Here is an 11,772-nt window from a genome sequence, read left to right as displayed (position 1 = left end):
CTTGGCGAACGGGAGCCCCTCAAAAGCGACATTTCGAGAGTACCAAGCTTGAACGTGCCTGTCAGAATCAAAGGTAAATATAACAGGTTTAGAGAACTTTGCTTTTCAAGAGATATTGAGGCAGACATTGGAGAAATAAATGGAGCTGCTTAGCAGGTATCGGCAGGTAGGGACAAGTGAGGTACTTCTGGGGTATGGGAGATGCAAGACAGCACTTTAGAAATGATCAGAAAGGTTAAAGAAGACAGGGGGTTGCCCAAGGAGACAATGTGATCTAGAATCCAAAGAGGATTCTACAGAAAAGGAAAGAGCAGAAGAATTGCGAGGGACAGAATTGGAATCCAGAATGATCATCAGTGCATGAAACCGATAGTTATACGGGCTGTGGGTGTTATCAGTTTTACTCGGCAGACAGAGGCAGAATCTGCACAGAATATATAGAAGCGAGGCGAAGCAGCTCATTGACCATATACTTATTACAGAGGCGGACATGTTGCTGCCTGGAGGCAAATTCGGTTGACAAACTCTCAGGTCCTGCCAAGGTGTTCCTTCCGAACTTGTGGTTGGCAAATGCAGAAACTGCTCGGGCTCCAGGAGAAATGTTTGAATCACCATTAGCGATCGGTGAGACAACGGGAAATTTGAGAACAGTGAATCAGGTGGTACGATATAGGGGCAGATTTGGGGAATTTGACCCATCGAGTCGGCACCACCATTTCATTCTGGCCGGTTTAATTACCCTCTCTGATTCAAGAACACGTCCATTCTATAAATGATCAGAATTCGGTCACTTGCCCCATCGTGTCGATGGGTAATGTGTAATGTTGCCCCACTGTTTATGAAAGACTCTCTCCTGATGTGAGCTCGACATTAGTAGTGGGAAAGATATTGGACGGTATTCTAAGATGTCAGGTTTATGTGTTTTTGGACAGATAGAAGCTGATTACGTATAGTCAGGACAGTCCTGAGCCCTGTAGGTCCTGTCTAATGTATCTGATAGCTTTTTAAGGGAAATTTACACGGGACGTTGACGAAGGCAAGGATGTGGATGTTGTCTGCGTGGACTTTATGAAGGTATTTGACAAGGACCCACATGGGATGCTGGTCAATAAAGTTCAGAGTCTTGGCATTGAATAAGGGGTAGTAAATTTTATTCAGTATTAGTTTTGCGGGAGAAGCGAGAGAGTGATTGCCTCTCTGACAGGAGGCCTGTGACTAGCGGAGTGCCAAAGAGAGCGGTGTCGCGTCCGCAGTTGTTTGACATCTATATAATTGATCCAGATGATAATGTGGCGAACTGGATCCGCACATTTGCGGATAATTCCAATACAAGGGGAGCAGTGGACAAGGAAGAAGCCTTTTAGATTCCGGCCGGATCTGGACCTGCTGTACAACTGGTGGATAGATTTTACTGCAGATAAGTGCGAGGTGCTGCATTTCAGTCGGATCACCCAGGGTAGATTTACACAGTGAACGGCACATGGGGTGTGCGGTGGAACAAAAGGATCTGGCAGTACGGGTCCATAATTCATTTAAGTGACGACAGAGGTATATAGGGGTTGGAGTGACAGCATTTGTAATCCCAAGTTTCATAAATATAAGTGCTGATTACAGGAGACAGAATGTAATGTTGAAGTTGTAGAAGACGCCATTGAGGCCTGACTGGGAGTATTGTGCGCAGGTTTGATCATCTACTAACAAGAAAGCTATAAATCAAGTTGAAGCAGTCCAGAAGAAATTTACAAGGATCTTATCGGATCGGGAAGACCTGAATTTTAAGGAAAAATGTAGATAGGTTCGCACTTTAATTCTTGAAGCGTAGAAGATAGAGGGGGATTTGACAGAGGCATAATAAATAATAAGGGGTACATATAGGGTAAATGCGAGCAGGATTTTTCCACTGAACAACACACCGACACATTGCTGGAGGAACTCCGCAGGCCAGGCAGCATCTATAGACAAGTGTAAACTGTCAACGTTTCGGGCCGAGACCCTTCATCAGGACTGAGCATGAAACGTTTACTCTTTTCGATAGATGCGGCCTGGCCTGTTGAGTCCCAGAGGCATTGTGTGCGTGTTGCTTTGACTTCCAGCATCTGCAGATTTTCTCGTGTTTCTTTTCTCTACCGAGGTTGGGCGAGACTACAGTCAGAAGTCATGGGCGACGGATGGAAGTTGAAAAGCTGAAGAGGAAAATGAGGGGAAACTTTTTCACTCACTGGATGGTGAGAGTGTGGAACGAGCTGCTTCTGCAGTTGTTGCATGCGAGCCCGTTTTCAATGTTTCAGAGAAGGTTGGATCGGTACCTGGATGACAGAGGCAAGGACGGCTGTGGTCCAGGGCAGGTCGATGCGAATAGGTAGATTTTTTTCACAGAACTGATGGGCCGAACAGACTGTTTCTGTGTTGTACTTTTCTATGACTCTGTTAATCTGTGTCTCGTTATTGGAAATCAAACCTACATCCAACTTCCATTAGATCCCACTCTGTCCGCCCTCTGAACGAAGGAGTTTCCCCTTATGTTCATATTAGATACTTCACCTTCCACGTCACAATTAACCCATGACTTCCAGGTCCAGTCACACCCAACCTAAGTGGATAAAGTCTGCCGGAATTAAGCCGATCTATACCCTTCAGAATTGTGTGTACCTCTGCACTGTTCCTTACGCCACAATGGGGGTTTCCTTCGCCCAGTATAGGTCTCCCTATCCTACGCTGCGAACTCTTTCCTTGAAGCTAACTGTTTTCCAATCTCTCACTCCCTCTCTCTCCCTCTCTCCCCTTCTCCCCGTCTCTCTCATCTCTCTCTCTCTCCTCTCTCTCTCCCACTCCCTCTCCCCCTTCTCCCCCGTCTCTCTCTCTCTCTCTCTCTCACTCTCTCTCTCCCCTCCCTTTCTCTGTCCCTCCCCCACTCTCTCTCCTCCCTTTCTCTGTCCCTCCCCCACTCTCTCCATTCACCACAGTCTCTGTCTTCTCCACTCACTCTCTCTGCCGTAGTCCATAGCCTGTCAGTTTGCAAATGTCATCAACGCTTTTGTGTGCACTCCCATAAATGTTTTAAAATTGGAAATGATTCTCTTCCTGATTTCAAATTTCCTGCCATACAACTCCCTGGCTTGTTCTAATTTTCAATAGATCAGTCATTCCCTCCCTGACCGCCGGGTTAACTGCAGTGAAGAAAGTCAGCTTCTCTGTCTCTCCCTCCCCGACGGCCATTCCAATAACAGAGAGGACGCCAATCTCAAATTTGTGCGTGACTCCCTCAATAGTACTCATTTCCAAACAACCTCGAACTCCCTACATGGGCACAATTTCTGGCCATTTAGAATTGGCGTCTGTTAAAAAAGAAAAACTTCACAAAACAATAGACAATAGGTGCTGAAGTAGACCATTCGGCCCCTCGAAAGTTTCAGGCGCAGTGAGACTCAACAACCCGCTGGTTACCCGAGGCGAAGGTGTTTCTTGTGGCAAGAATTGCCCGGATGGAAATACAATAATCAGTTAATGCTGGTGGCAATAAATGAATATTCATAAACAGCCCTGAATCGTACATGGGCGAACCGGTTTTTGTTTGTTTCCAGAAGAAAGGATGAAATTACGTGTCCCGGAACATAGAGTCATATAAAACAATAGCGCAGAAACAGGCCGTTCAGCCCATCTAGTCAATACCGAAACCAGTTAAACTGCCTACACCCACCGACCTACACCGGGATCGCAACCCTCCATATCACTACTACCCATGTATCGATACAAACTTCGACTGAACATTGAAATCAAGCTCGCCCGCACCACTTGTTCTGCAGACTCATTCCATACTGTCACGGTCCTTTGAGTGAAGTGTATTATCGAGAGGTAAACCTAAGTAATTTCGAAAGTAAGTACTTGTTCGGTACAGCATTGTGGTCCGCAGTGCCTGCATTGTGCAGTAGGTTATCTATGTTTCTATGTTTCCCCTTACGTTCCCCAATAAAGTTCTGAAATCTCACCCCGATTGTCGCTCCAAACAACCTCAATAGAAAAAGCCTGCTCGCACTGACTCCATCTGTGTGCCTTGTAATGGCATGTACCTCTATCAAATCCCCTCTGAATCTTCCACTCTCAGAGGAATCCAGTCTTACCCTGCTCAATCTTTCCTTATAACTGAGGTCCCACAGACCCGGCAACATCCTGGTATTTTTACCATATAACCATATAACAATCACAGCATGGAAACAGGCCATCTCGGCCCTCCTAGTCCGTGCCGAACTCTTAATCTCACCTAGTCCCACCTACCCGCACTCAGCCCATAACCCTCCATTCCTTTCCTGTCCATATACCTATCCAATTTTACCTTCAATGACACAACTGAACTGGCCTCCACTACTTCTACAGGAAACTCATTACACACATCTATCACTCTCTAAGTAAAGAAATACCCCCTCGTGTTTCCCTTAAACTTCTGCCCCCTAACTCTCAAATCATGTCCTCTCGTTTGAATCTCCCCTACTCTCAATGGAAACAGCCTATTCACGTCAACTCTATCTATCCCTCTGAAAATTTTAAATACCTCGATCAAATCCCCCCTCAACTTTCTACGCTCAAATGAATAGAGACCTAACTTGTTCAACCTTTCTCTGTAACTTAAGTGCTGAAACCCAGGTAACATCCCAGTAAATCGTCGCCTGCACTCCCTCTAATTTATTGATATCTTTCCTATAATTCGGTGACCAGAACTGTACATAATATTCCAAATTTGCCCTTACCAATGCCTTGTACAAATTTAACATTACATCCCAACTTCTGTACTCAACGCTTTGATTTATAAAGGTCAGCGTTCCAAAAGCCTTCTTCACCACCCTATCTACATTAGACTCCACCTTCAGGGAACTATGCACTGCTATTCCTAGATCTCCCTGTTCCTCTGCATTCCTCAATTCCCTACCATTTACCCTGTATGTTCTATTTGGATTATTCCTGCCAAAATGTAGAACCTCACACTTCTCAGCATTAAACTCCATCTGCCAACGTTCAGTCCATTCTTCTAACCGGCATAAATCTCCCTGCAAGCTTTGAAAACCCACCTCATTATCCACAACACCTCCTACCTTAGTATCATCAGCATACTTACTAATCCAATTTACCAACCCATCATCCAGATCATTTATGTACATTACAAACAACATTGGGCCCAAAACAGATCCCTGAGGCACCCGGCTAGTCACCGGCCGCCATCTCGATAAACAATTATCCACCACTACTCTCTGGCATCTCCCATCCAGCCACTGTTGAATCCATTTTATTACTCCAGCATTAATACCTAACGACGGAACCTTCTTAACTAACCTTCCATCTGGAACTTTGTCAAAGGCTTTGCTGATGTCCACATAGACTACATCCACTGCCTTACCCTCGTCAACATTCCTCGTAACTTCTTCAAAAAATTCAATAAGGTTTCTCAAACATGACCTTCCACGCACAAATCCATGCTGGCTACTCCTAATCAGATCCTGTCTATCCAGATAATTATTAATACTATCTCTAAGAATACTTTCCATTAATTTACCCACCACTGATGTCAAACTGACAGGTCTATAATTGCTAGACTTACTTCTAGAACCCTTTTTAAACAATGGAACCACATGAGCAATAAGCCAATCCTCCGGCACAATCCCCGTTTCTAATGACATCTTAAAGATCTCCGTTAGAGCTCCTGATATTTCTACATAAACTTCCCTCAAGGTCCTGGGGAATATCCTGTCAGGACCCGGAGATTTATCCACTTTTAAATTTCCTAAAAGGGCCAGTACTTCCACCTCTTTAATTGTCATAGGTTCCATAACTTCCTTACTTGTTTCCCACAGCTTACACAATTCAATATCCTTCTCCTTAGTGAATACCGAAGAGAAGATATCGTTCAAAATCTCTCCCATCTCCCTCGGCTCCACACATAGCTGACCACTCTGATTCTCTAAGGGGCCAATTTTATCCCTCACTATCCTCTTGCTTTTAATATAACTGTAGAAACCTTTCGGATTTACTTTCACCTAATTTGCCAAACCAACCTCGTATCTTCTTTTAGCTTTTCTAATCTCTTTCTTCAGATTCCTTTTACATTCTTTATATTCCTCGAGCAATTCCTTTACTCCATGCTGACTATATCTATTGTAGACACCCCCCTTTTACCGAACCAATTTTCTAATATCCCTTGAAAACTATGGTGCTTTCAAACCTTTAACATTTCCTTTCACCCTGACAGGAACATAAAAATTCTGTACCCTCATAATTTCACCCTTAAATGACCTCCATTTCTCTATTACATCCTTCCCATAAAACAACTTGACACAATCCACTCTCTTTAAGTCCCTTCGCATCTCCTCAAAGTCAACCTTTCTCCAATCAAAAATCTCAACTCTAGGTCCTGTCCTGTCCTTCTCCATAATTATATTGATGCTAATGCTATTGTGATCACTGGACCCAAAGTGCTCCCCAACACATACATCTGTTAGCTGACCTATCGCATTCCCTAACAGGAGACCCAACACTGCCCCATCTCTAGTCGGTACTTCTATGTATTGTTGCAAAAAACTATCCTGCACGCATTTCACAAACTCTAAACCATCCAGCCCCTTTACAGAATGAGCTTCCCATTCTACGTGTGGAAAATTAAAATCTCCCACAATCACCACCTTGTGTTTACTACAAATATCTGCTATCTCCTTACACATTTGCTCCTCCAACTCACGCTCCCCATTAGGTGGCCTATAATACACTCCTATCAGTGTTACTACACCTTTTCCATTCCTCAATTCCACCCAAATTGCCTCCCTAGAGGAGCTCTCTAATCTATCTTTCCAAAGCACCGCCATAAGATTTTCTCGGACAAGCAATGCAACACCTCCTCCTCTGGCCCCTCCTACTCTATCACACCAGAAGCAACTAAATCCAGCAATATTTAGTTGCCAATCACACCCTTCCTGCAACCATGTTTCACTAATAGCTACAACATCATAATTCCAGATATCAATCCACGCTTTAAGCTCATCCACCTATCTTAGAATGCTCCTAGCATTAAAATAGATACATTTAAGATACTCTCCACCTCCTCCTCTCTTTTCATCCCTAACAATGCATTCAAATTTATTATCCTTTTCTTTCTTCTCCCCTACATCTTCGGGCTGAGCGCATCCCTTCTCCATCACCTGCCTTTCCTCCCTCACACACTGTCTATTTACTTGCTCTACTGGTGAACTCTACTCCTCTCCCATAGTTTCCTCAAATTGATTCCCGCCTCCCCATCTTACTAGTTTAAGGTCTGCCCTGTAGCCCTAGCAAACCTCCCCGCTAGGATATTGGTCCCCCCAGGATTCAAGTGTAACCCGTACTTCTTGAACAGGTCACGCCTGCCCCGAAAGAGGTCCCAATGATCCAGAAACTTGAATTCCTGCCCCCTGCTCCAATCCCACAGCCACGCATTCATCCTCCACCTAATTCTATTCCTACTCTCACTGTCGCGTGGCACAGTCAGTAATCCCGAGATTACTACCTTTGCGGTCCTTCTTCTTAACTGCCTTCCTAACTCCCTATACTCTTGTTTCAGGACCTCTTCCCCTTTCCTACCTACGTCATTGGTACCTACATGTACCACGACCTCTGGCTGTTCTCCCTCCCACTTCAGGATATCTTGGACGCGATCACAAAACGTCCAGAACCCTGGCACCAGGGAGGCAAATTACCATCCGGGACTCCCAATCACCTCCACAGAACCGCCTGTCTGAACCCCTGACTATCGAGTCCCCTGTTATTATGGTCCTCTTTCTTCTATCCCTACCCTTCTGAGCTACAGGGCCGTCGGCTGTGCCGGAGACCCGGCCACTGTCACTTCCACCAGGTAGGCTGTTCCCCCCCCCCCCCAACAGTACTCAAACATGAGTACTTATCGTCAAGGGGTACTTCTTACGTACTTTTTCAACCTTGTTTCGACCTTTCCTGTAGGTATGAGACCAAACCCGTACACAGTTCTCCTAATTGGCCTTCTCCACCGTATTATACAACTTCAACATAAGATCCCATGTCCTGTGCTCAGTACATCGATGTATGAATGGCAACGTGGCAATAGCTTGCCTTACGACCTTATCTACCTGTGGCACAACTTTTAAGGGATTATGGACCTGTGTCCCCAGGTCTCTTTGTTTAATCACAGTCCTCAGTGCCCTACCATTGACTTTGTAAGATATATCCTGGCTGGTCCGACAGAAGTGCGAAACCTTGCACTTTTCTGCGTTGATTTCCATCGGCCATTTTCCAGCCCATCTTTACTGTTGATGCAGCTCCTCTGCAAGCCTTGATGCCGTCCTCACTGTCCACTACAGCCCCAAACTTGGTGCTATCCGCGAATCTGCTCAACAGTGAACCACATTAGCCTCAAGATCATCGATATAAATGATAAACAACAAACGCCAAAGCACCGATCCCTGTGGCACACCACTATAAAGCCGAATCCTGAATGCTTCCCAAATGCCGAGCGACTGAACCTTCTTGACCAGCCTCCCATGTGGGGCCTTGTAGGCAACATCCAGTATATCACCGTCATCCACTTTCCTGGTAACTTCCTCGAAAAAGTCTATAAGAAGGCATACTGACTATCCTTTTCTTTTTCCTTCTCAACCCCATTTCACGGCTGTCACCCCGTAACTTTTGATGCCATGTCCAGTCAAGAATCTATCAGTCTCTGGCTTAAATACACCCAACGAATTTACCTCCACAGCTGCATGTAGCAGCTACATATTCACCGTTTGGCTAAAGAAATGTCTCCGCATATCTGTGTTGAAAGGCTGACCCTCTATCCTGAGGGAGCATCCTCTTGTCCTAGACTTTCCCACCTTTCCACATCTACTCCGTCCAGTATCGTCAAACACTCCTTGGGTGATAACCGTTTCATTCCTGGAATCGTCCATACGAACTTCCTCTGGACCCACTCCAATACCAACACATCTTTTCTAAGCTGAGGGACCCAACTGTTCACCATTCTCAAGGGGAGGCCTCATCAGTGTTTTGTCAAGCCTCAGCATCACATCGTTGTTCTTGTATTCTAGACCTCTTGAAATGAATGCAACTATGGCATTTGTCTTCAACACCACTGACTCAACCTGCAAGTTAAACTTCTGCACAAGGACTCCCAAGTCTACTTGCATTAAAGTTTTCTGGAATTTCTCCCCGTTATACAAAAGCAGTACGCACTTTTATTTCTACTACTAAAGTAAATGAACATGCATTTTCGAATATTTGCCGCTTTCATGCCCATTCTCCTAATCTGCCTAAGTCCTTCTGCATCTGACCGGTTTCCTGAACTCTACCTTCCTCTCCACCAATCTTCGTATCATCTGCAAACTTGGCGACAAACCATCTATTCTACCATCTAAATCATTAATGCACAGCAGAGAAAGAAGTGCTCCCAACACCAACGCCTGCGGAACACTACTGGTCACTGACAGCCAACCAGAAAAGGACCCTTTTATTCCCACTATCAATCAGTCAATGCTCTATGTCAGTAACTTTCCTGTCATATTTTTTTCACTTCTACAGATTTGATTCGTTCCTCTCTGTAAGTTTTTAAAACCTCACAATCCTCTATCTTCCTGCTAATTTTTGCTTTGTTGTATGCCCTTTCTTTTGTTTTTACAATAACTTTGACTTGCATTCTCAGCCCCGGTTGTACTATTTTGGCACAGGTGCATTTCTTCTTTCTTGGAATACACGTGTCCTGCAGCTTCCTCGTTTCTTCCAGAAACTCACGCCATTGCTGCCCTGCTGACATCCCTGCCAACAGCTCTTTCAAATTTACATTGGCCAGCTAGTTTCTCATAACGCTGAAATACTGCTACATCAGACTACATTAGATTATCATTCTGATCTTCCAGTGATACAGTTTTATCCCTTGCAATCCTTTTGCTAGGATCATGTTTGTGGAATTCTCAATAACTCTCTTCACCTTGTCTATCAGAGGAACTTCATGCCTTCTTTTAGACGCCCGGATTTCTTTCCCTTGCACTTATTATACTCCATAAGGAGTATAATATACTCCATAAGGAGTATATTTGATCCAACTTGCCATTCTCTGCCATGCACCTCCTTTCTTCTTTTAACCGGCGCCTCAATAATTCTTGCATATCAAGGTTCCTACGCATGTTATCCTTACCTTTCATTCTGCCAGGCACTTGCAAGCTGGTAGTCTCAAAATTTCGTTTTTGAATGCATCACACCTTCAAAAGTACACTTTCGCCAAAAAGCAGCAGCCTGTCCAAATCCACACTTGCCAGATCCACTCTGACACCATCAACATTGTACTTTCTCCAATTCAGAATCCCAACCCACGGGTCAGGCCGAACCTTCTGTATATTTAGGTGCATATTATTGGCATCGTGGTCACCGGATGCAAAGTGTTGCTATGCACAAATTTCTGCCCCCTGCCCTGCCTCATTCCTTCATAGCAGATTCAGTATTGCAAGCTTACTGTTGGGACTTCTGCGTACTGATGAAGGAAAAGTTCTTCGACACACTTGACAAACTCTATCCCACCTGGTCCATTTACAGTTTGAGATTCCCAGTCATTATGTGAAAAGTTAAAATCACCAAGTGTAACAACTTTAAGTTTTTTGCTGCAATATACGATCTTACAAATGTGTTCCTCTATATCCCTGGGACTGTCGGGTTGTCTTTAATATGGCCCCATTACCGTGGCCATACCTTATTTATTTCTCATTTCCACACGGAATGCGTCATTAGTCGGGTTCGGCAATTTGTCCTGACGGAGCACTGCCGTGACATTTTCTCTGACTGGTAACGCCACCCCTCTTCATTAATCCTCCCCGCACTGAAACGCCTTAATTAATTTGATCTCGAAATAGCTGAGCTGGGTGTGGAGTGTTTGAGCGGAAATTCGGCCTGCAGCGGACAGCCGCGTTGACAAAGAGGGTGGAGCCTGAACCTGGCTGGATCAAATTCGCAGCCTGGGATTGGCTGAATAAACCGGAGAATCTCCGCTCAGCGAGTTGGAAAAGTGCGATCGACACGGAAATCCAGACAGAAAATTCTTGCGACCGTGAGGGAGGGTTCAGACAGGCTCTGTAATTCTGTCTGTTTTTGCTGCATTTGTCCTAGTCCCCTCTCCTCCCGCTGACCGACCTGTACTAGGCTGGTGAGGAGGTGTGGGATCAGAACTGCAGACGGCTTCATTTACCCCGGATCATCCGGACCTGCCTATCTGTAACGAGCGACTAACGCATTCTAACCGAATCGCCCCGGGAGCAGCAGCACCGCCTGAGTTCTCGGTGCATGATCGGCTATCCAGGACCGCGATAAACCCCGGCCGGTACCAACATCAAAGGTAAATGTTGTCTCCGATTCTGCAGATCAGTGAGCGCTTAGAGCGGGGCTCGGCTGTTGTTCGGAGTGTGAGGGAAAACAAGGGGAGAAGGGAGTTCTGACAAGTTCAATGAACTAGTTGTTGACCAAATGGATTAAAAGAAACGACGTCGTCACCTTCAGTCATACACATTTTCTAGGGCGGTTTGTACTGAGTCGGTGCAGAGGAACCTTGCTCACGGATAATGATATCCAAAATGTCTCACAGGGCAGGGCCGGGTCCCTTCTCCGATTTCTCTCTCTCTCTCTCTCTCTCTCTCTCTCTCTCTCTCTCTCTCTCTCTCTCTCTCTCTCTCTCTCTCTCTCTCTCTCTCTCTCTCTCTCTCTCTCTCTCTCTCTCACACACACACACACACACACACACACACACAC

Source organism: Hypanus sabinus, unplaced genomic scaffold, assembly GCF_030144855.1.
Source record: "Hypanus sabinus isolate sHypSab1 unplaced genomic scaffold, sHypSab1.hap1 scaffold_1088, whole genome shotgun sequence".
NCBI classification, from domain to species: domain Eukaryota; kingdom Metazoa; phylum Chordata; class Chondrichthyes; order Myliobatiformes; family Dasyatidae; genus Hypanus; species Hypanus sabinus.
The sequence above is the reverse complement of the archived record's forward strand: the minus strand, read 5'-3'. Positions refer to the sequence as shown.